The 26,279-nt window shown below is 40.8% G+C and overlaps 1 protein-coding gene across 3 annotated transcripts in view; it reads right to left on the bottom strand.

Moving 5' to 3' along the window:
* agtr1a (angiotensin II receptor, type 1a) overlaps window positions 1–16,834 on the bottom strand; it is a 98,871-nt gene extending 82,037 nt beyond the window's left edge. For all 3 annotated transcript variants that reach the window (XM_039760625.1, XM_039760615.1, XM_039760608.1), the window contains exon 1: window positions 16,657–16,834. The gene's annotated coding sequence lies outside the window, so the exon portion shown is untranslated. The remainder of the gene's footprint in view (window positions 1–16,656) is intronic.
* Window positions 16,835–26,279: the final 9,445 nt, after the last annotated feature.

Genomic DNA, 26,279 nt, shown 5'->3' with positions numbered 1-26,279 from the left:
CAGTGGTAGCATTAAATACACAGTTTGATGTGAGAGGCTTTCTTTTTTCTTGTTTCAATTTATTGTTTGGGTTACTGGTGAGGTGAAATCTTTCTTGGTTTCTACAATCATATTGTGATTTACCATTGTAAAGAATGGAACAGAAGACTAGCTATTATTAAATTTTCTATACAATTACCAACAAATAAGGGTAGCTAGAATCTGTTTAGAATACTGTTAAGTGGAAGGCCCTAAGCACACCTATAGTGCCTTCCACGTTCTAGCTACCCTTATTTGTTGATAAATGTATAGAGAATTTCATAATAGTTGTGCTCCTGATCTATTTTTATAGTGTCTTTTCTCTTTCAGGGCTCCGTTGATTATATAAACTGAATATTTTTTCTAATTACTTGTACTGATTTACCTCTGTGCTTTATAAAGCATATGTGATATAAATAATCATAACATCTTTACCATTTTGAACAGAGTTGCTATTAGAAATAACCCTAGACGCTGTCACTCATTTCTGAATGACAGTGATTTTATTGTTCCTCTTTCGGCTGCTCCCGTTAGGGGTTGCCACAGCAGATCATCTTCTTCCATATCTTTCTGTCCTCTGCATCTTGTTCTGTTACACCCATCACCTGCATGTCCTCTCTCACCACATCCAAAAACCTTCTCTTAGTTCTTCCTCTTCTCCTCTTACCTGGCAGCTCTATCCTTAACATCCTTCTCCCAATATACACAGTATCTCTCCTCTTCACATGTCCAAACAAACGTAATCTCACCTCTCTGACTTTATTGAAACAGTTTATTCACTGCCAAAAATCTTAACCCATACAAGACTGCCCACCTTCTTTCCTCCTGTACGTTCGTCTGCAAAAGCTAATGCTGCATTAAAAGTTTTCTGAATTTGACTGGCAGCTTCATTAGTGAGGGGAGCTTTCTAATAAGAGCATCTGATTTGACATTTTACTTGCAGAAATTTAAGACATCATTTAAACTGGAGCGTCAGTGAATTTTCTAAAATTGAAAAAATTCACTTCTTGCACACAGCATTTAATCAAAAATGATGTTGCCATTTCCTTATAGAAGGGCAATGATTTTAGTACGATAAAAATATATATGTTAAGTGATGAGGCTGTTGAGAAACTATGGAAGCTGTCTGGGATACTCTTGAGGTAGAAGATATTATCTGCAGCTGCTTTACACTTGATACTAATGAAAGTAATAATGACAGGCTGCAGGCTAAAATGACTCTGACCCTTATTCTTACCTTAGTCACATGTAGGCATAAGCTTTACGTGCCTAATAGGTTATCTGTCACTTATCACTTTGGTGGAAATATACTGACATCAGTGAGCCATATATGTAATAAATCTATTGAGAAATGCACAAGTTTAATGAAAAGCAGATGATAAATGAGAGACTAAACAGATGGCTTCAGGCCAGCATCCTCCTGTTTTTTTGAAGTTGCTAATAAAATAAGAACATAGACATATAATGATCGATACAGTATTTTCATGTAAATTTCACTTTAGTGATATCGCAGGAAATAACTCAAGGGAAGATTTTACAATATGAAAAAATTAATAGTACTGTACAATAATATACAATAAAGTACATTAACTCATATTTATTATGTACACAAATACATGTAGAGTAAAGTGAACACTAAATTAACTGTTTTTAATTTGAAACAATAAATATTGATTCAAACAAATTTAACAAGCTGCACAAATAGATTGGTACAGAAGTGTCTTAATAGATCTTTACAGATCTCTGCAGTGTGTGTGAGTTTGTGTTTGTGTGGTCATTTCTTTCTCTTCAGCATCCAGCATGTTTTCTGATAGAGCAAACAAGCTGACAGCTGTCTTCACTTATAAATTTCTTTGAGAGTGCATGCATGTGTGTACATTTATATTAAATTATGTGTATCGAAAACTACTTGTATATAAATTATGCAAGCCCATAGTCCTGGTCCTATGACTAATCAAAGCAGACTGCAGAAATTCTGTTTTAATTAAATAGTTCCTATGGCAGTTATCATCGGACATTTTTGAAGGATATGGAGGTAAATACTGTACCTAACTGCACCAAAAACAATAGGTGTGAAGCCTCTAACAAGACAAACACAATGCAATTTGTTTAAAAAAAAAGTTAGGGCAATTTTTTAGAGGTTATCATTGTACAGAAGGTTTTCACAGACACGCACATATACTGATACCATGGTTTAAAAATCAATCTTTACCAATGTTTTGAACATCACAGAATCTGAATCTGAACTTAACCTGCTAGTGAAGTTTTGACTCTGTCAGCTAAACTCTGTTTACGTGGAAGTAGAAATGAAAGTTTTGAATTTTTTTTTTTATTTCAAATGACAGACTCACTAATATAGTATACATAATATATGCATACACATAATAAAAAAATGCCCTTTTTGCTCTCTCTTCCAGTTGAAAATGTCATGCACAATTTAGATACCTTTTGGGTCTTAGACTTGTAGTTGCAATATATTTTCATGTGATTGAAGCGTTTAGTTTGTGAGTGAGATTTAAAAAAGTGACCATTATTGATTATTATAATACATTTGTGTTTTAGCAGGGCTCTCCTGGATTTAGGCATGTGGCCCAGCATAGCCTTTTAAGTTAAATAAATATTTTTATAATCCTGGGATCTATAGCACTACTATTAGTGTGATACGGGGCAACAAATTCCTTCTTAAAACCTGTTATTTACTTCATAATCCATTGGTGATACTACCAGAATAGGCCTATAATAATAATAACAGTAATACAGTAATCGCTCGCTATATCGCGCTTCGACTTTCGCGGCTTCACTCTATCGCGGATTTTAAATGTAAGCATATCTAAATATATATCACGGATTTTTTGCTGGTTTGCGGCTTTCTACGGACAATGGGTCTTTTAATTTATGCTACATGCTTCCTCAGTTTGTTTGCCCAGTTGATTTCATACAAGGTATTGGCGGATGGCTTAGAAGCTACCCAATCAGAGCATGTATTACATATTAACTAAAACTCCTCAATGCTATAAGATATGCTTCCCATGCGGTGCTTGATTGTTTGCTAGTCTCTGCCTCTCTCTCACCCACTCTGACATTCTCTGCGCCTGACGAAGGGGGTGTGAGCAGAGGGGCTGTTTGCACAGAGACTGTTTGCCTAGAGGATACAGACGCTCCTCTACAAAATGCCGCTTTATTGCGGTGCTTCTGCATACTTAAAAGCACGTATTAATTTTTTGATTGTTTGTTTTTCTGTCACTCTCTCTCTCTCTCCCTGACATTCTCTGCTCCTGACGGTGTTCCTTTGAAGAGAAGATATGTTTGCATTCTTTTAAGTGTGAGAAAGAACTGCCATCTCAGTCTTGTCATGGAGCACAGTTTAAACTTTTGACTAAAGGGTGTTATTTCATGTCTAGAGGGCTCTAATAATGTTAACAGTGTGGGAGAGTTTATAAGGGCTTAAAATATATAAAAATAACCATACAAACATATGGTTTCTACTTCGCGGATTTCGCGGAAGGCATTTAAAAATTTTGGTCCAGAATGATGTTAATTTGGTGCAGGCCCAAAACATGTGACCCAGTAAGGCTGGGACTTGATTGCAGCGTTGGCAGGTTAGATCTTGCCCTGGAAACATTTTGGACAGATGTACCCGATATGTAATTTTAAGTTGAATAATTGTATGCTTTGCGCATATGGAGCTCGAGTGAATTCTCTGCATTGCTACCTTCCACTCCTTTTCTGAGATATTGACTGAGAGATCCTTTTCCCACTGTCCTCTTGGATCTTTGAAAGGAAGGAACTGTAAAATGGTTTTATATATTGCAGAGATGGTGTCTGAGTCCTTGAAACTGATCAATATTTTTTCCAGCATAGAGGGAGGTGGGAGGTGAGGAAAATTGGGCAGGTTCTGTTTAACAAACTTTATAATTTGAAGCAATGAATATAAATGGTATGGCTGTTGTTTTTAATAGACTGAGTGAATAATACTACAAGGATGAACAATACACAAACAAGTAACAAACAAGACTTGTAACATGATTTTTTTTGTGAATGTCACTCACAGGCACACATGCAGTACACCTGCTTAAACATTTTATTTAATTGAAGCAGTTACACAGAGTGTTGGAAGTGAGAAATAAACCAGTAAACTTTTGTTTTTGCCCCAGTAGCTCACAGCCAAATTAAATGTACAGACTTTGCTAGGCAGCACCAGCATTTAATAAAAATGGAATAAGAAGAAAGATCATGGTTTTATTAACACACAAAGGTTGATACCAGAAGTCAAAAAGTTCCTAAACAAGCCCAGTATGTGAAAGTAGAATTGTAATTTAAAGAATTTGCTGGAGGATTCAAAAACCAAAATAATTTTATATAACCAGAGCCAAAACATAAGATGAAAGACATAGACAATTAATAAAAGTATTTGTTGCCAAAATCAGTTTGAAACACTAATGACAATACTGTCTTGTCTTTGTTGCATCCACAAACTTAGACAACCAGGAATGGTAAAATACTGACTTTTATACTTTTGACACAAACATTTCAAGCACTACACATATCCTTTCCATAGCAACAACAACAACAACAGCAATATTTATTTATATAGCACATTTTCATACAAATGATGTAGCTCAAAGTGCTTTACAGGATGAAGAAAGAAAAAAGTCAATATAAAAAATTAAATTAGGCAATGCTAATTAACATAGAATAAAAGTAAGGTCAGATGGCCAGGGAGGACAGAAAAAAACAAAACAAAAAAAAAAATCCAGATGGCTGGAAAAAAAAAATCTGCAGGGGTTTGGAGGCCATGAGACCACCAAGCCCGCTCTAGGCATTCTACCTAACATAAATGACCTCATTAAAATGCTTTGAAACAGAAAAATTAGGGGTATAAATAAATAGTGGTAGAACCACCAATCAATCATTAAGTATTTACTTGATATAACATCCTTTTGCAGTAATTGCCATCACAAACATGATAATGAGTAATCAAAAAACAATGAAAAGTTAATTCTCATGCCTACTTAATCCAGGCCAGGGTTATGGGGGACCAAAGCCTATCCTGAAAATCATTTTCTGTAGGGAAATAATCCACATTTATACACCTACACTGGGGTCATCTTAGAAAGGTCATTTAGGCTAACACAGACACACTTGAGGATATGGATAGAACATCTAACTTCATGAAGGAAAACCAATGTAGACGTTATCAGAATATACAAACTTTTACAGTGACAGGATCAAATTAAAATCAATATTTCTGATACAAGCCTGGTAACCACTTTGCCATGATAAATCATTTTAAACTTTTAATAGTTGCAGAAGAATACTGTAACACTGGACCTCCAAGGAAACCACACAGATGAGTTGTGTGCAGCAGATGAAAAAGGGGGGTGGAGCTGTGACTGATGAGTGACATAAAAAGGGACCAAGAATGCTACCTAGAGACTACCTTCAAAGAGTGTCGGCGATGGAGAAACTACATGATTAGTACTGCACTGCCAGACAGCACCTGACTCCTGAAGTCTTTTGATCACTAGCGGCAGTGTCTCTTATGGCCATATGATGGGATTTCGAGATGGCGATTTAGCATCCAGGAGGGCGTATAATAAAGAAAGCATTTAACAATTACTGATGTCTCTTCAGTCTTCCTTGCCATTGTGTCATTACATTGGTGTCAGAAGTGGGACTGAAGATGTTTTAAATGACCGAAAAATGGAAGACTGGATCTGCGCTGACTCTGGCAACAATGAGCCAAAATCTCACGCCACTCAGGCACAGCATTGTGCCCAAGGACCCGACAACCTGATTGGAGGCCTGCAATTAAACAAGAGTCTCAGGAAGAAAGGTCAGCATCAGCCCAGAGAGAGGCATGTTCCCTTGCCAGGTCCAGAACACCCAACATCAGCAGGATATGTCCCATCCATCCAACGAGGTTTGGAATGAAAACCTACTGTTATGATGGAACAAGCTTCTGGGAGGTGCACTGGAGACATTTCCTGCTCCTCTCTGCGGCCAATGGGTGGGAATCAGAAGAGCAGACAATACATCTGGTAGTGGCTCTGGATGAAGAGGCTATAAATGCACTGGAAGACATACCCCCTGGAGAGCTGATGGAACTGAACATGCTGCTGGCTGCCATTAAATTCCACTACGGTCATGTGGAGGCACCCCTGGGCCTATAGCAGCAGCTATACTTTCGTTTATGTCTACCAGGGGAGAAGCTGGAATATTTGCAGCTGAGATCCAGACCTTAGTAAGATGCGCCTCTTCCCGCTTTCCCAGTATAGACCAGGACGAGCTTGCATGGGATGCATTCTTACGTGGAGTACCAGAAAGGCTGCGTCAACAAATCCACCTTGCTCGACCCACCAGCTTCAGTCAAGCGTTAAGGGAGGCAGTCGAGTGCGAAATTATACTGAGAGGGGAAGAATCCACCCGAGGAGGGATAAGCACAATGGCCATACAGGAACACCCTCACCTGCCACTCCAGCCCACCAAGTTCATCCAATCCATCAGTCTTAATCAGGTACTAACTGAGGTGGAAAGATTGCAAATCCATCCAAGCAAAGCTGAATACCCAAAGATCGGGCATAGCAACTGAGACACTGGAGTGGAGAAGCAGTGGTAGCAAAGAGCCTCTTTATAGATTCCAGGCAGACAACATCATGCTGATGCCCACTGTCATCTCCCCCCAAAGAATGGCACCTCTAATATGTTGGTACTGTGGCAGCATAGGCCACATACTGAAATTCTGCATGTCAGGCACAAGAAGCGGGAACTTTGGTAAGGTGAGGTAGGTGGGAAATACAATAGGCCCGATGCAAGGTTTGATAGTATTGAGTCCAGTAACAATCCCAGGAGCCAAGAGACCCACTCAAGCATGGCCAATGGTAGCCTTAGAGCAAATAGGAACTAATCATTACTGCCACCTGCACACCTGGATCAGTGGCTGTGGCAATGAAAGCCTTAATTGACACAGAAGCAACAGCATCCATAATTCAGCCTGACATGGGTCCTGGGGGCACACAGTTGTCTGCCATCCACAAACGTTTTTTCACAGCTACCAAGGAAGTGGCTGCCCTAAAAGGAAAAGTGAAGATAAATCTCTGCATTGGGGAACAACAGTGAACTCAACAGGTCTGGGTGGCACACATATTGTATGAGACTCCTGTGTATTGGGGCTGAACCTTTTAAAGGACACTGGGGCACAATTGGATTTTAACTGGGGAATTTTGACACATTCATTGCTTGGACTCAAGAGGCAGAAAGGGGTGCTTTGCCTCTCTGCTGCCCAGTTAGATGTTCTTTTACCACAGCCACAGTGTTCTCCAACTTGGAACTGCACCCTCAATACATTGTGGATAAAGAACTGTGAGGAACTGACACCTTCACATAAGCAAAAGCTAAAGGAAGTTTGGCCCAATACCACAGCAAGTTTTCCACCTCCCCCAAAGATTTGGGGCAGACCCATCGGGTGAGACACAAGATTGACATGAGTGAAAACCCTCCTATAAGGCAAAAGCCCTGGCAGATTCCCCTGGCTCACCACACAACTGCTGATTCTATGCTAAAAGGCATGTTAGCTTTGGGAATCATCAAGCTCTCCGAATCTCTGTGGAGCTTGTCTGTAGTCTTACTAAAGAAAAAGTGTGACAGTTGGAGATTTTCTGTAGACTACAGGCGTGTGAACGCAGTCTCCTGCAATGACTCATACCCCCTGCCATGTACTGACAAGTCCTTGGATTCGATTGAGGGGTCATGTTGGTTCCATTTGGATTATGCAATGCCCCCTCCAACTTTGACTGACTTATGGATTGTGTCCTAGCCAGAATTTCCCCGCTGGAATATTTGGATGACTTACTAGAACACAGTAAGTCGTTCCATACTGCCTTAAGTTCATTCCGGGATGTGCTGGGATGGCAAATTTAAAACTGCATCCAGGTAAATGTCATCTCCTGTGCTGGCAAGTGACATTCTTAGGACACCAGGTTAGTTGATAGGGCATCTGCTTCAGCGGAAACAAAATAACAGTGATCTGAGACTGGCCACTCCCATGAATACAGAAGCAAGTCCAGGAATTCCTGGGCTTAGTGTCCTATAAAAGAAAAAAAATGAGCCAGGGTTCCGTTTAATGTTTTAAATCTGAAAATTATGGCCGCTAGTAATTACAAATGAAATCATGAAAGATCCTGTGAGAAAGGAGGTGTGTCGACAATTGGTATGTCAATGCTATGGGCTTTACTCTAGCCTCTCCAAACTTAAGCCTTGTGCCTTTCACACCCACTGGTGGAATCACTACATACCTGATTACATATCAATTTCTGTAAATGTTATTTATAAAGTATCCTCAATCCTTCCATCTATTCATACGTTTTCTAAGCCGCTTATCTAATTTGGGATCATAGGGAGTCAGTGTCTTTCCAGGCAGCAGTGATTGCAAGCCAGGATCCCACCCAGAACACTCTCGGAAATACTCACATGGGGCCGGTGTCACATTTATCACAGGAAAGGTCTGTTTGTGATCACTGAAAACGAGTATGCATGTGTGCTAATATTACTGAACATGTGTTTTTACATTTTTTTTTGTAATTGTGAGGCCCAGGAGTTTGAGAATCATTAACTTTACTGTATTCTCCAGGAAAAGTGCTTCAGTCAGTAAAATACAGTGTCGAGGGAATTGAAACCCATGGTGTGGAAAATCAGATACGTCTTTGGTATTCTAGAGATTTTAATAAGCATCAGATGCTTTCTTTCAGATGCATTAAGGAAACAAAGTAAAAGGATGGTCACAACTCTTTGGGCCCAAGGGATCCGCCTACACCTTTTCAGAGTTGATTACTGTACGAAAAAATGTTTAAGTCTACTGGATTTAGCAAGAGCTTAGAGCTGGAAGAAACGTGCTGGACTAAAATAAGCATTTCTAATTTCCTGTGGGCTCCCAAAGGTTATGAGAGCAGAGGATAACATTTTACACCCAGTCAGCACTGCAGGTCTCATACGCTCAGACACTTTACACTGGTAACCATTTGATTTCATGAACAAGACTTGAGCAATCTATGGATTAGTTATAATAAGCCATCTAAGAAAACATTTTGAGTTTGATTAGAGGCTGTGTATGCGCACCCTGTGCTTTGAGCTGCTGCTTTACACAGATTAGAAATGTTGACGTGCTACACTGCACATGTTTTACAAGGTTGAATTTACAGCATCACTGTCATGTACTTAATCAAATCATCATTATTTTTTTTTTGTCCCCACACAGTCTGCTGTCTCTCTTTAGTCAGCAAAATAACACAGATGTGTATAAATGGCATCAGGGAGGCTAAATTAATTAAAAATGTTTTAGTGAGTATGGTAGATGAGTTAAAAAAATATCCATAAAGAACCAAAGAAAAAACTATCAAATTAGGGAGTACCTTACCACCCTAAAAAGCATGGTAGCAGAAGTCCAGATGGCAGTGATGGTAAATTCAAGTAGTGAGCGGGAACAGGGTGAGGGGGCAAGATGAAAACACTATTAGCACATTACTGGAGCAAACAAGCCATTTTTGGCCACCTTCTGTTTGACCGAATCTAGTAAAACAAAAAAGGAGTTATTTTGGATTGATTTGTGCCAGATATGAGATCTTTTTAAATTTATTTTCTTTGGGAGCTTGTCAGTTGTCAAGTGACACCTGGAAAAAGTTTTCTTTCCTTTTAAATCTGCATTAGATGTTCTTTGTCCTGGAAGGCTACATTTTTAAGATTGAAGTACATATTATCAAAATGTTTATGAGACACAAATGACTAGTGCCAATATTACTCTCTGCCATCAATACTGAAGCAGATATAAGGTATATATGGTACTGCTGTGACCATATAGCATCAGGCGGCGTTTCATGTCAAAACTGCCAACACTTCACTCTAATAAACGTAGTACTCGTGCTAAGCTGTAAAACTTGTTTTTATGATGGTTTTGGCAGAAAAAAACAAATGTAAAATGGAATGTCCATTTTCAGCTTTATTTTGATAGCTGAGCTAGCATTGGTAAATAGATTTGCTAACAACTATAGAAAGGCATTATGGTTTACCAAGCTGAATTGGGGGACTCTAGAAATGCCATGCTACACACTCTGAAATATTCACATGCATCCATCACACAATGGAATTTGATTACAATGTTCACTTGAAATGTCCCACTACATGTTTAGCTTTATTACTCTCTGATACGTAGGTCAATTTTCACAAGCAAGTATACTGCTACAAGATGGGAGGCAACTCTTTATGGAAAATGTTACTTTATGTGATTGGAAGACACTGTTCATGCTCAAATGATGCCATGCAATTTGAAGACAATGTTTAGAGTTAAATTAGGTTTAAATATTAGCTGTGCAGCCCATCTAAGATGGGTTGAAAATGAATGAATCATTGTAGACCTCAGCGTTGATGTTTGCAGTGCACCATGCAATGCATATGTCTCTTGTTATATGCCATTTGGCATATAATTTGGCATATAACAGTGGCATTTGGCACTGTTTGTAAAAACAGTGTTAATTTTTGTGATGCGTCATTTGTTGGAATGACAAATGAAATGCATTTTATTGCTAAAAATGTTTGTGATGCTCCACTTTTCGGAATGACAAATACGTAGTATCAGGATGGACATAGAGACATTATCCTTTTATTAAGGTGGCTCTAAGTGCTGAAAGTATTTCATTTTTACAGTAGTTGTGCAATGTAGGAAATATTAAGCGCTTCTGTAAGCAAGCTATGTGAACTTTTGTTTAAATGGAAAAGCATGCAAATAGATATCCATCCATCCATTTTCCAACCCGCTGAATCCGAATACAGGGTCATGGGGGTCTGCTGGAGCCAATCCCAGCCAACACAGGGCAGGAATCAATCCTGGGCAGGGTGCCAACCCACCACAGGACACACACAAACACACCCAGCACACACTAGGGCCAATTTAGAATCGCCAATCCACCTAACTTGCATGTCTTTGGATTGTGGGAGGAAACCGGAGCGTCCGGAGGAAACCCACGCAGACAACATGCAAACTCCACGCAGGGAGGACCCGGAAATCGAACCCGGGTCTCCTAACTGCGAGGCAGCAGCGCTACCACTGCGCCACCGTGCCGCCCTTGTAAATAGATATCTGCAAGTTATTTTGTTCTGGTATAGTACAATGAACAAAGTATTAAAATAAAGATTGCAGAAATGAAGAAGTTGCTGTTTCCAGGGTCATGAAGTACTCTGTCTGTGTCTTAAATATAAAAAAAGGTTAGCACATTTAAAATGATTTAAGTTAGCGTTCACAAAAATAAAGAGTGAATAATCTAAAATTAGCATACTGTTTCACAAATCGCACGATGGTATGATATATGTATGAATTTTCCCCTTGGTACACTTGTTTTACTCCCACATGCTGAAAAGGTGTGTTCTGTAACTCAAAGGAATGCCTCCTAAGTACTTCCAGTAAAACCTGTGAGGCTATCGCTGTATTTTTCAATCAAAAAATTAATGATGTTAGAAATAACATAGTATATCTCCCTAACACTAAGGATCCTCCTAAACCCCAACATTCTGTTATATACACATTAAACTCTTTCACTAGGATAGATTTACCTGATTTACAAAAAGTAATATCTCAATTAAAGCCCTCCACCTGCGTCCTTGATCCAATACCAACAAATTATTTCAAAGAAGTATCGGGCGTGCTAATTGATAATGTTCTTGACATAGTAAATTCGTCATTAGATACGGGGGTCTTCCCAGACTGTCTTAAGACTGCTGTAGTTAAACCCCTACTTAAGAAACATAATCTTGACCCCTCGGCTCTTGAAAATTTTAGACCCATCTCTAACCTGCCTTTCTTAAGTAAAATTCTGGAGAAGGCAGTCATTATGCAGTTAAATGACCACCTAAATAAACCTGCTATTCTTGATAAATTTCAGTCGGGTTTTAGAACAAATCACAGCACAGAAACAGCACTCGTTAAAGTAGTAAATGATTTATGGTGAACACAGACAGAGGCCATTTATCTGTTCTCATCCTCTTAGATCTGAGTGCTGCATTTGACACCATTGATCACAATATTCTTAGAAATCGCCTTAGTCAATGGGTGGGCCTCTCTGGCAGTGTCTTAAATTGGTTTGAATCCTACCTGGCAGGGAGAAAATTTTTTGTTAGTTGTGGGAATTACAACTCGAAGACACATGATATCCGATATGGTGTTCCACAAGGCTCTATCCTGGGTCCGCTGCTCTTCTCAATCTACATGCTTCCGTTAGGTCAGATTATCTCAGGGCACAACGTGAGTTACCACAGCTATGCTGATGACACACAGCTGTACTTATCAATAGCACCTGATGACCCTGTTTCTCTTGATTCACTAACACAATGTCTGACTTGTATCTCAGAATGGATGAATAGTAACTTTCTCAAGCTAAATAAATAGAAAACTGAAATCTTAGTGATTGGCAATAATGGATGCAATGAGGCTATTAGAAATAAACTGGATACATTAGAATTAAAAGTCAAGACGGAGGTAAAAAGATTAGGGGTAATTGTTGACTGTCATCTGAATTTTAAATTGCATATTAATCAGATCACTAGGACAGCATTTTTTCACTTAAGAAACATAGCTAAAGTTAGACCTCTTATATCACTGAAAGATGCTGAGAAATTAGTTCACGCGTTTGTTTTCAGTCGACTAGATTACTGTAATGCACTCCTCTCAGGACTACCCAAAAAAGACAAAAATCGTTTGCAACTAGTGCAGAATGCAGCTGCTAGAATCCTAACAAGGAAAAGAAAATCTGAGCACATCTCTCCAGTTTTGATGTCACTACACTGGTTACCGGTGTCGTTCAGGATTGACTTTAAAATTCTGCTTATGGTTTATAAAGCCTTAAATAATCTCGCTCCATCTTATATATCGGAATGCCTGACACGTTATATTCCAAATCGTAACCTTAGATCCTCAAATGAGTGTCTCCTTAGAATTCCAAGAACAAAACTTAAAAGAAGTGGTGAGACGGCCTTCTGCTGCTATGCACCTAAAATCTGAAATAACCTGCCAATAGGAATTCGCCAGGCTGATACAGTAGAGCAATTTAAAACACTGCTGAAAACATATTACTTTAACATGGCCTTTTTATAACTTCAATTTAACCTAATCCTGATACTCTGTATGTTCAATTCATCATAATAACTTCATGGTGGCTCTAAAATCCGTACTGACCCCTACTCTCTCTTCTGTTTCTTTTTCCGGTTTCTTTGTGGTGGCGCCACCTCCACCTACTCAAAGCATCATGATGCTCCAACAATGATGGATGGATTAAAAGGCAGAAGTCTACGTGACCATCATCTTCAAGTCCTTCCATGAGAACCCTAAATCCAAAGAGGACTGTTTCATTCGTTAGGTGGGATGCCCAGAGGGGACTGGGCGGTCTAATGGTCTGGAATCCCTGCAGATTTTATTTTTTTCTTCAGCCGTCTGGAGTTTTTTTTTGTTTTTTCTGTCCACCCTGGCCATTGGACCTTACTCTTATTCTATGTTAATTAATGTTGACTTATTTTATTTTCTTACTGTTTCTTTTATTTTTCTATTCTTCATTATGTAAAGCACTTTGTGCTACTGTTTGTATGAAAATGTGCTATATAAATAAATGTTGTTGTTGTTGTTGTTGTTCTGTATGTGTTAAGTTACTTGTTCATGTTCCAATGGTCCCATGAGGGTGAGTGCTCGAATTGGCCCTTTCCAGGGTTAGTGCTTGTCCTACATCTAATACTGCCATGACCCTGAACTGAATTAGGCTTGTTGGAGAATGTTATGTTACTTTTTAGGACTGATGCTTCCTAGCTCCAAGAACTTTGGCTTAATTTCCAAACCTGGTCTTTGCCTTGTTCGAGTACATTCACCATGTTTCTGTGCGTGTTTTATATTATGCAGTGTTTCCTTCTGTTGGTAAATAAAATCACCACTAAAGACTAACCACTACAGTACACTACCACACTAATTTTATTTATATATGTGTATAAATGTATTATATATGTACTGTATGTATGTATATTTAAAAGAAAGATCTCCTCAACTTTATGGAGTGTTATGCACAAAAACAATTGGAATTTGTTTTTTAAATCTAAAATGAATTAAACCGCATTTTTGCTGTGCATATGGTGTCACAATACATACACTTTATATGCAGTTGAATGGCAGAAAACAACTTTTCCAATTCATCCTTTTGGAAGTTCTCCACATTCTGAAGTGAGAATTTTGCTTTTTCATATATCATCTGTCATTGTGTACACTGTTCTGTGCAATTTTACTTCAATACTATACACCATAGGTGTCAAACTGGGAACTTGGATGACCACTGTGACTGTAGGTTTTCAATTCATCCTGTTTCCTAATTAAAAAATTAATTATTGCTGCCAACAGAACCTACAACTTTGATATTAATTTAAATGATTCGTTTTTTAAGAACCCATAAATATTTTCTGAAACCAGACAATAATGAAATACAAAGCGAGTCAGCAGATGACCAGCTAGCTGATCCCATTTGCAGTCTCTCCTTTTAAAATCTGCTTCAATAAAATATTTGAAAGAAAAGTGGAGGACTGATAAATATACATCTCCTCTGATCCACAAAACATCTTGATGGTAGAACAAGCCATAAAATTAAATTAATAGCAAGATTTGGCATCTAATTAAGAAATTGGCTGCAGCAAAAGTGGTGGCCTTCTGGAACTGAGTTTGAGAACCCTGAGTTAACTGGCCACCTATTGGCATCTTGCTTTATACAGTATTTTATTTTTGTGTGTCTGCTGGTTAAGGGAAAAATAAACAATTAAGTGGTCTGAATCTTAAAATGCAAGTCAATTAAAATAAAAGCAAATCATGGGTGTTCCATTAGCAGCAGTATTTGGTTACTTATTAAGAAAGTGGCTGGAATTTAAACCTGCAGCTACTAAGCCCCCCTGAGTCTGACACTCTTGCTGTACAACACTTGCCTATACTCCATTTATCCAGTATTAGCAAAAACTGACTTGCTCAGGGTCATGCAGCTAGCTAACATGGCAGCTCCTTAGCCACTTGGCCAAAACAGCGACATGTGCTCAGATTCTATTAACAGCTGGCACTGATGGTTTCTTGCAGTTAAACATGGAGTCCATTTATGAAGGTAAATCAGAGGTTTTATTATAACTTAGGAATAAAGTGCCATAAAAGGAAAAGCAGCTTAACATCATCCCATGGGCTAAAGTCAAATGGCTTGATGTAATGATGCGGTTCTTGGGTACCGAGGTATGTCCGTGTACTGCTGGCTAGCTTATATGACATTTATCAGTACGATGATCTACACATAGTTTACAAATAATTCTATCATAAAGATAAGAGATGTTAATATTCTGTCAGCTGAAGTCCGTGGTGTGCGTTAATGAACGTTGATGTTAGTTCTAAAAGGTTCTAATGGACTGGGTGAAAATCTAAAAATGGGTGGAATGGATGCAAATATAAAAACCTTCCCCAAGCATTAAATAACAATTAAGCTCAATCCATTTAAAGCAAGCAAGACAAACAAAGGAAAGAATAAAAAAGAGCACTTCTTGTTTGTTTAAGGCATACAGCTGTCCATCGAATTGCAAAGATATAGAAGCTTTTACCGCTACTTTAAAAAGAATTTCATCTCAAAAATGCTTTTCCTTCTTGTCTTCCAGTATGTTGTTATGAGATAAATAACTCATTATCTGAAAAACACTGTGGATATAAATGTCCTGTTTCACAATGAAAAAATCTGGTTTGCTTTATGTTGATGTATTGCTTTTTATCAGTTGTGTTTTTAACAAATTTTTCAAAATGTAACTTGTGTACTGTTTGTTCTGTCTTTTTTCATTTTAAATTATGGATCTGCCCAGTGGAACAACTGAGGAATGCTAACATATTGGACTAAATCTAATGTGAAAAAATGTGTTTTGTGACACATAGTGTCATGTGAGACTATATATATATATATATATTTTTTTTATATATATATATAAAAGAGAAATGAATCCCAATCATAATATACATAAATAGTAGTCACACAATGGGCAGCTAGTAAACAGACGGAAAGCTCAAAAAATGTAACCCATTCTGATCTGTCATTGTTTTACAAGCCAGTTATAAAGTATTTAGAGACTCTCAGGCTACTGATCCACAGATTTCTGGTAGGACATCTTTCAGAAGACTAAGAAACTTTGTTAACACCATGAATGATTTAGATGCCTGATGTATGCAGGGTCTTTAATGTTTTCTTATAATGGAACAAGTGAAATAAAAATCCATCTCTTTTCTAACATGCCTATCCAGTTCTGGGTCAAAAATATATAATTTAAAAACTTTACTGAAATTACCTCCAAGTCATTTTTGTCTTCTTCCATTATTATATTGTATATAGTTTGTACAAGAATATTTATCAACTAACTCACTATTTACATTGCATCCATTTAGAAGCTTTTATCTGACAGTTACATGATAAAACTGAAGCTAGGCATATGATTTATTTACAGTAAATAATGAAAGAGTGCTGCTTTTATACCAACTTTTACCGCTGAACAGTTTCTCATTTCATGACAAAAAGTCAATATATCTGAGTGTTCAAAGAGACAGAAATCTACGCTTACCTTCATTCAGGATTGATCCAGATTTGCTTGATAAAAGTGCAGAAGCGTAATTGTGTAGTAGATAGGCAGCCAGCCAGTCGTGCAAGTTGCAGAGTGCTTCTTGTCTTCAGGCACTCAGCATTGTTTTCAAGCTCAGCCCCCCTCAGTCGCCTGCTCTTATAGGACTGCCCTGTTCTTCCCCGGTTGCTTCCCTCTCATCTGTCACTGCTAACACACCATCAGGTTGGAGTCTCCTGAAAGTGGCTTGCATGTGGCATACCAGGCTTTATCTATGTGCATATTTATTAGCGCTCTGATCAGTGGCCTCTAGAGAAGATTAATCAATGGCACCATCTGATTGCTTCGACTTAACCCTCATTTTTAAATGATAGAAACTTGAGTTTAGGGATTCCTGCCAACAATATCTTTAATTTCTTCCATCTGTAAGGAAAAAGCAAAAGTTGCCTCGGGTCAAGAGCGCTGAATGTTTAGCGCAGTTTGAAGGGTGAGCTCACTTTTTGTTCTCTGTTAGCTTCTTGTTTTGCTGTACATATATTTTTTTTAATTCAGTAAAGAAAATTGATTATTTGACACTGCTTCACAACTCCAGGGTCCTTGGTTCAAATAATGGCTAAGTCACGACGAGACCAATGCAGACTCAACTTAGATAATTACCAGAACAGGAATCCAGCCCATTTCTCCGAAGTTGTGAGGCAGCTGTGCTAAACACAGCAGAACTGTGCTATCCTGTTCATTCTGTCTGTAATTGAGAATCTTAAAAGATGGAATGCAAAAGATAATCATTCTTCTAAAGCTCATTATTTTCACACCACCCATACTGATTTACAAGTTACCTTAAAATGCATTTATAACTCCAGTTTTGAACTGACCCATTATTGTGAATTAGTGTTGGTGTGTGAATGTGGCCCTGTAATTGAACAAAGCTGCCTTGAAAATTTGTAATAAATGTAGGGGTACACGTGGAAGATTTGAATTGCCTTTCTTTTCCCTAAAAATGATCTTTAAAAGTTTACATTATTAATACTTATAGTCTGTCCATCTATCTATCCATTGTCTTAGCTCAGACAGTTCAATTATCGTGAAGTAATGGGTCACAACTTACTGGGAAGAAGGAAGAAACCAACCCAGATATATTCTAGTTGCATGGGAAGTCATTTAGATAAATAAGCTTTTCAAAAGCACATAGTCAGATCATGAAATATACTGAGTTTGAGTGACCTGCTCAGGGTCAAGTATAGTGTCAAATAAGTGACCCATGACTTTGTTGTTTCAAATTCTAAGCCTTCAGGCCGCTTTGTTAACATGAGGTAAATGTGAGACATTTCCTTTTTCCCCCCGACTGCGTTTTACTTTTACATATAAATCTTGTCTCCTCTCATGCTCGACACCTCAGCAGGTGAATACTGGCAACACAAAAAGATGAACTTACGTTTTTTTTTAAACTAGGGGGCTTCACCACCCGCTCGCTTTGCTTGCTAACCCCTGTGTTTGGTTTTCCAGATACAGTGATCCTCGCGCTTCGACTTTCGCGGTTTCACTCTATCGCGGATTTTAAATGTAAGCATATCTAAATATATATCATGGATTTTTTGCTGGTTCGCGGATTTCTGCGGACAATTGGTCTTTTAATTTAAAGTACATGCTTCCTCAGTTTGTTTGCCCAGTTGATCTCATACAAGGGACGCTATTGGCGGATGGCTTAGAAGCTACCCAATCAGAGCATGTATTACGTATTAAATAAAACTCCTCAATGATATATGATGTGCTTCCCGAGCGGTGCTTGATTGTTTGCTTTTCTCGGTCTCTCACCCTCTCTGACATGCTCTGCGCCTGACGGAGGGGGTGTGAGCAGAGGGGCTGTTTGCACAGAGGCTGTTTGCCTAGAAGATACAGACGCTACTCTAAAAAATGCTGCCCTTCTTTGCGGCTGCTTAATCGTGGTGCGCATACTTAAAAGCCCAACAGCACGTATTTATTTTTTGATTGTTTGCTTTTCTGTCACGCTCTCTCTCTCTGACATTCTCTGCTCCTGACGGCGCTCCTTTGAAGAGAAGATATGTTTGCATTCTTTTAATTTTGAGAAAGAACTGTCATCTCTGTCTTGTCATGGAGCACAGTTTAAACTTTTGACTAAAAGGGTGTTTTTTCATGTGTAGAGGGCTCTAATAATGTTAACAGTGTGGGAGAGTTTATAAGGGCTTAAAATATATAAAAATAACCATACAAACATATGGTTTCTACTTCGCGGATTTTCATCTATCGTGGGGGTTTCTGAAACGCAACTCTCACGATCGAGGAACGATTACTGTACACACTTTTAAGATTTTTTTTTAAATGAGGTCTGTGAGACTTGTGTTTAATGACTTTGTACCATAATTGAGGATAGGTTTCTCTGTTTGGAATTTCAGCACAGGCAAAATGATCCACATCATCAGCAGTTAATCATTTTTTTTGCAAAGTAACCAATAAATGCATGTGAGTTAAACCCCGTTTTTGAAATTCTCTGACTTAAACTAATTTCCTTTTGTTTGCGTCAATGTAATCTGTACTATCTTTTTTTTTTGATACTGTAGCAATTGATGTAATAAAGTGTCATAAAAGTTCGACTTTAACAATCGCCGACTGCGTAACCCCAAACACAACTTTCTAGCACCCACTCCAACCCCTCCTCCCATGGGTCTCGCCTCCCCCTTACCGCATCAAGCAGCACCCAGCTATCAGTCTTCCATGCTGCACTCTGCCCTCTCTCGATCGGACGTAACAGTCACTTAAAACAAAAAAGGCTTCAGCATGGATGGGACGCTGCAATACTTTCGACTGTTACTGCTGTCATATTCTGTACCTTTCTCTGCATATGTATCGTGCCTTGGGTCTCTTTTCTCCGAGCTGCTCTTTCTTCTTTGCTGAGAGCACAGGATCTGTGTGTGCTATGTTACTTTACATGACTGAATGTTTTGCTGGCTGTCCTTGCTCTTATTTGATAAGAAGGGTGCATCTTGCAAGAATCTTATGTTCCACGTTCCCGCAAGACTGCCCTGGGACAATCACTTGGCACCAAGTCTGATGTTTACGGTCCCTGCGAGACGCTCCGTGGCAAATCTTTTTTGTCTTGCGGGTCTTTAAAATGTCTTTCGAGAATTTCCGAGAAGATCACGTATCGTCGCCTTGCTTTTTCATTCCAGGATTTTTTTTATATATAGAGAGATGTGAGCTTTTTAAAAAGAAGAGCTTTTAAAAATATGTGGAATTCTTTCCATGTAAACAGCAGTACTGAACTGATGTAGTATGTCATAGTAGATGAACTTAAACCACTACTTTTTCAGTGCAATACCAATTCATGCAAAGGTTTAAATGAAGTAAATTGGAAACAAAAAAATCATAAAATGGTAAATTCAAAATAGTTAATCAAAAATTTCCTTATAAACAACATTATTGGTAAAGATGGCTTCCTGTCCTTGAATTAGCTCTCCCTGATATGGAGTAGTTAAAACCTTCACTTTAACGTCACATGAACGCCGGACTCTTGAAAAGGCAACATAAAGTTGTCAATGTCCAAATACAGGCTCAGATAGGTAAATCCTTACTTTGTCCATGGTTTGTCCTTGGGATTTGTTGATCGTCATGGCAAATGCAGCCTTAATGGGAAATTGGCGTCATTTAAGTTTAAAAGGTAATTCCCGGTCAGAACTTATAAGGTCAATTCTGGGAATCAAAACAGTATTGCCCTCATGGGATCCCGTAAGCACTTGTGCCTCAATAACATTTTCTCTCATGCTGTTCACGACCAACCGTGTACCGTTGAATAAACCTTGTTAAGTATTAAGGTTTCTAATAGCATAACTATTGTCCCTACTTTAAGGTTAAGATTGTGTTGTGGTAATCCTTCCGGGCTAATAGTGTTTAAATAGTCTAATGGAAAATTAAGATGCTCAGTTTCGTGTTCAGAATCAACACTGAGTAGTCAGTACTCAGAAAGACGTGGCTTTCTCCAGGAAGCAATCCAATCACTTGGTTATTTATCTGGTCAACTTCAATAGGTTGTATGTGTGGTGGTGTGCGCGTTCGCATTCGGACGGCAGTTGTATTGTGCACGGCTTGCTTCTGGCCTCTGATCCCGGCTTGCAGATCTACATTACTAAACAAAGATTGTATATGCGGTAGTGTGCATGTTCGTGTTCGGGCGGCGGTTGTATTGTGACCTGAAGTTTAGTTTACAGGTTGTGTTGTATTGTTTGGGCACCACCTACTGACTCTGGGAAGCCGCTGGGTTTGACTCTGGGAAGTCACTGGTTTTGACTCTGGGAAGCCATTGGGTTTGACTCTGGGGCGCTGAGGCGCTATAAACGTGCGCTTTTGGTGCTATAAACGTGCACTTTTGGTGCTTTTGGCCTCTAGCATCCGTGCATATATACAACCTTCGTTTAGTAATATAGATTCTACCTTGATAAATCACATTAATGTCCTTTCTTACTTACACCTCTGTAACGGTGTTCTGTGTTTCCTCATTCCTCTTCTTTTCTGATGCTAGAAACTTGTCCATGCTTTTATTGCATCCTGCAATGACTACTATATCTCTCACTACTGACAAGTGCTTCTTGTGTGTGTTATCACAGCTCCAGTTGATTCAAAACTCTGCTGCAAGAGTCCTTACACAGACCAGCAACAGCAAGCACATAACACCCATCATGCTTCGCCTTCACTAGCTCCCTGTGTCTTACAGGACTGAAAACAAATGATTTAATAACCTATAAAGCTTTAAATGGCCTTGCACCGGACTACATCAAAAATCACCTTCATCACTATGCTCCTGCCTTCCTATTAAAGTCCACTGATTCTGGCAATTTCATTGTCCAAACTAATCTGTCCTCTGTGACTGACAGAGCCTTCAGTTATGTTGCACCCAGACGTTGGAACAACTGCCCTAAATTAATGAGATTAATCAACTCAATTTATTCTTTTAAAAACCAACTTAAAACTCATTTGTGCAGGAAGGTTCTTAACTTATCCTGACATTCTGACCCTTCTTTAAGTTTAAGTTCTCTCTCTAGGTGCTAAGGATAATTTGCATTTTTATCACATATTCGGTTATTTGTTTGGGGTTTTCCTGTAGTATTTTGTATATTTTGTATTTTTGCTCTGCTTTCATTTTCTCTTTTTCTAATCTATAACTTTGTCTTTTCTACGTTTATTTTAATATCCACGTTAAACACTAAATAATTTGTTTCCAATGTTGCATATGCCTTGTTGATCATTTGAATTTCTGTGAAGCACTTTGCACAAGGAAAAGGTCCGATATAAATAAAATTAATTATTAATCCACATATCTACAGTCTGTGTGAGCTTAACATTCTAACCTTTTATCAAATAACCTCTATATACTGTAAGGCAACAGGGTGGCACTGTGGCTAGTGCTATTGTTTCAAGGTTGCCGCATCCTGGGTTCAAATTATTCAGCTGTTTTGTTGTATGTGCAGAATTTTTGTTTGTATGAGTTTTCCTTCCACGTGTGGGTTAGGTTATTAGGCAATTCCAAACTGGCCCTCTGAGGCTGTACATGAATGGGAATTGTGATGGACTGGTGTTCTCTTCAAAGCTGTTTCCTACTTGGCTGCTGGGATTGGCTTCAGCCCCCTGCAGCTTTGATTTGGAGAAGTGAGCTTGACAGTGTTATGTTACATACAGTAGCAGGCTTAAAACCAAGGTTTACTGCTGTACTGTATAAACGAAGTATGTGTTATAAGATTAATAAATTCAGGAATAGCAAGATCAAAAATACAATAGAAATAAAGTGAGTTCAAAAAAGATTTGTGTGTAATAATTATTGAAACCTTCTGTACAGACCTTTGGAGAGTATTTTTTATTTTATTATTTTTTATTTAAGACAGGCTGATTAATGTATAACATACCCCTCCTTGAACCTTCACCTTATCATGGTGGAGGGGTTTGCGTGTCCCATTGATCCTAGGAGCTATGTTGTCCGGGGCTTTATGCCCCTGGTAGGGCCACCCAAGGCAAACTGGTCCTACGTGAGGGATGAGACGAAGAACGGTTCAACAAACCTCTGATGAAGAATAAAAACCTTGGACGACGTTTTCCCTTGCCCGGACGCGGGTCACCAGGGCCCCCCTCTGGAGCCAGGCCTGCAGGTGGGGCTCGATGGCGAGCGCCTGGTGGCCGGGCCTACACCCATGGGGCTCGGCCGGGCACAGCCCGAAGAGGTAACGTGGGTCCTCCTCCCCATGGGCTCACCACCTATGGGAGGGGCCAAGGAGGTTGGGTGCAGTGTGAGTTGGGTGGTGGCCGAAGGCGGGGACCTTGGCGGTCTGATCCTCGGCTACAGAAACTGGCTCTTGGGACGTGGAATGTCACCTCTGAAGGGGAAGGAGCCTGAGCTAGTGCGCGAGGTTGAGAGGTTCCGGCTAGATATAGTCGGACTCACCTCGACGCACAGCTTGGACTCTGGAACCAATCTCCTTGAGAGGGGCTGGACTCTCTACCACTCTGGAGTTGCCCCCGGGGAGAGGCGCCGAGCAGGTGTGGGCATACTTATTGCCCCCCGTCGGAGCCTGTGCATTGGGGTTTACCCCGGTGGACGAGAGGGTGGCCTCCCTCCGCCATCGGGTGGGGGGAAGGGTCCTGACTGTTGTTTGTGCGTATGCACACATGGAGGGGGTGCTAGAGGGCATACCTTCTGGGGATTCCCTCGTTTTGCTGGGAGACTTCAATGCTCACGTGGGCAATGACAGTGAGACCTGGAAGGGCGTGATTGGGAGGAATGGCCCCGATCTGAACCCGAGCGGTGTTTTGTTATTGGACTTCTGTGCTCATCACGGATTGTCCATAACGAACACCATGTTCAAGCATAAGGGTGTTCATATGTGCACTTGGCACCAGGACACCCTAGGCCTCAGGTCGATGATTGACTTTGTGGTCGTGTCGTCGGACTTGCGTCCATATGTCTTGGACACTCGGGTGAAGAGAGGGGCAGAGTTGGCTTCGATGGAGGGGGAAGTTGCCGGTCAGACCTGGTAGGCCCAAACGTGTTGTGAGGGTCTGCTGGGAACGGCTGGCAGAGTCCCCTGTCAGAAGTAGCTTCAACTCCCACCTCCGGCAGAACTTCAACCCTGTCCCGAGGGAGGTGGGGGACATTGAGTCCAATGGGCCATGTTCCGCCTCTATTGTTGAGGCGGCTGACCGGAGCTGTGGCCGCAAGGTGGTCGGTGCCTGTCGTGGCGGCAATCCCCAACCCGCTGGTGGACACCGCGTGAGGGATGCCGTCAAGCTGAAGAAGGAGTCCTATAGGACTTTTTGTCCTGTGGGTCTCTGGAGGCAGCTGATAGGTACCGCAGGCCAAGCGGAACGGCTTGGTTGTTGCTGAGGCAAAAACTCGGGCGTGGGAGGAGTTTGGAGAGGCCATGGAAAACGACTTTCGGAGGGCTTCGAGGAGATTCTGGTCCACCGTCTGGCGTCTCAGGAGGGGTAAGCAGTGCAGTGTCAACACCGTATATGGTGGGATGGTGCGCTGCTGACCTCACTGACGCTAGGGTCGGTGGGAGGAGTACTTCAAGACCTCCTCAATCCCACTAACATGCCTTCCAATGAGGAAGCAGAGCCTGGGGACTCTGAGGTGGGCTCTCCCATCTCTGGGACTGAAGTCACCGAGGTGGTCAAAAAACTCCTTGGTGGCAGGGCCCCAGGGGTGGATGAGATACCGAGTTCCTTAAGGCTCTGGATGTTGTAGGACTGTCTTGGTTGACACGTCTCTGCAACATCGCATGGACATCGGGACAGTGCCTCTGGATTGGCAGACGGGTGGTGGTCCCCTCTTTAAAAGGGGACCGAGGGTGTGTTCCAACTATAGAGGGATCACACTCTCAGCCTCCCTGGAAAAGTCTATTCGGGGTTCTGGAGAGGAGGGTCCGGGATAGTCGAACCTCGGATTCAGGAGGAACAGTGTGGTTTTCGGCCCTGGTCGCGAACAGTGGACCAGCTCTTCACCCTTAGCAGAGTCCTGGAGGGTGCATGGGAGTTTGCCCGACCAGTCTACATGTGTTTTGTGGACTTGGAAAAGGCATTGACCGGTCCCTCGGGAATCCTGTGGGGGTGCTCGGGAGTATGGGGTACCGGACCCCTGATAAGAGCTGTTCGGTCTCTGTACAACCGTGTCAGAGCTTGGTCCGCATTGCCGCAGTAAGTCGAGCCCGCTTCCAGTGAGAGTTGGACTCCGCCAGGGCTGCCCTTTGTCACCATTCTGTTCATAACTTTTATGGACAGAATTTCTAGGCACAGCCAGGGTGTTGAAGGGGTCCGTTTGGTGGACTCAGGATTGGGTCACTGCTTTTGCAGATGATGTTGTCCTGTTTGCTTCATCAGGCCGTGATCTTCAGCTCTCTGGATCGGTTCGCAGCTGAGTGTGAAGCGGCTGGGATGAGAATCAGCACCTCCAAATCCTGAGCATGGTCCTCAGCCGGAAAAGGGTGGAGTGCCCTCTCAGGGTTGGGGAGAGATCCTGCCCCAAGTGGAGGAGTTCAAGTATCTTGGGGTCTTGTTCACGAGTGAGGGAAGAATGGAGCGTGAGATCGACAGGCGGATCGGTGCGGCATCCACAGTGATGCGGGCTCTGCATCGGTCTGTCGTGGTGAAAAAGGAGCTGAGCCGTAAAGCAAAGCTCTCAATTTACCAGTCGATCTACGCTCCTACCCTCACCTATGGTCATGAGCTATGGGTAGTGACCGAAAGAACGAGATCGCAATACAAGCGCTGAAATGAGTTTCCTCCGCAGGGTGTCTGGGCTTTCCCTTAAAGATAGGGTGAGAAACTCAGTCATCCGGGAGGGGCTCAGAGTAGAGCTGCTGCTCCTCCGCATCGAGAGGAGTCAGATAAGGTGGCTCGGCATCTGATCAGGATGCCTCCTGGACGCCTCCCTGGTGAGGTGTTCCAGGCACGTCCAACCGGGAGGAGGCCCCGGGGAAGACCCAGGACACGCTGGAGGGACTATGTCTCCCAGCTGGCCTGGGAACGCCTTGGGATTCTCCCGTAAGAGCTGGAAGAAGTGGCCGGGGACAGGGAAGTCTGGGCCTCTCTGCTTAAGCTGCTGCCCCTGCGACCCGACCTCGGATAAGCAGAAGAAGATGGATGGATGGATGTATAACATAGACAATGGAATAGTGAATCAACCAATCAATCCTTCAGCCCCAACATTACTGAATATGATACCATTCATAAGGAATTGTGTTGACCTTTACAAAGAGAGTAACTGAAATTTGGTCTTGACACCAAAGCTAAACAAACTTACACTCAGAGACCAGTTTCATTTTGGCCAAACAGCTGCTTATACATTCAGGCAACTTTAAATTTTAAATTTTCATTTTGGTAACACAGAAAAATTCTAGTCCTTTTCATCTTAAATATTTGTCCACTGAGGATGAGGTTGGGGCCCCTAGCTTCCCTTGTTGAGTGTATCAAGTTCCTGCTTCCTTACTCCACTTGGCCTAAATGTGTGTGCAGTGAGCTGCATGTATTAACAAATGAATTGTTTAGACACAAAATAACAAATACATTTGCAACTCTTTTCATCAAGACAATCTGCAGGATGCCACTTTGTTCTGGTAAACACTGTGATC

Source organism: Polypterus senegalus, chromosome 1, assembly GCF_016835505.1.
Source record: "Polypterus senegalus isolate Bchr_013 chromosome 1, ASM1683550v1, whole genome shotgun sequence".
NCBI lineage: Eukaryota > Metazoa > Chordata > Cladistia > Polypteriformes > Polypteridae > Polypterus > Polypterus senegalus.
The sequence above is the reverse complement of the archived record's forward strand: the minus strand, read 5'-3'. Positions and strand labels throughout refer to the sequence as shown.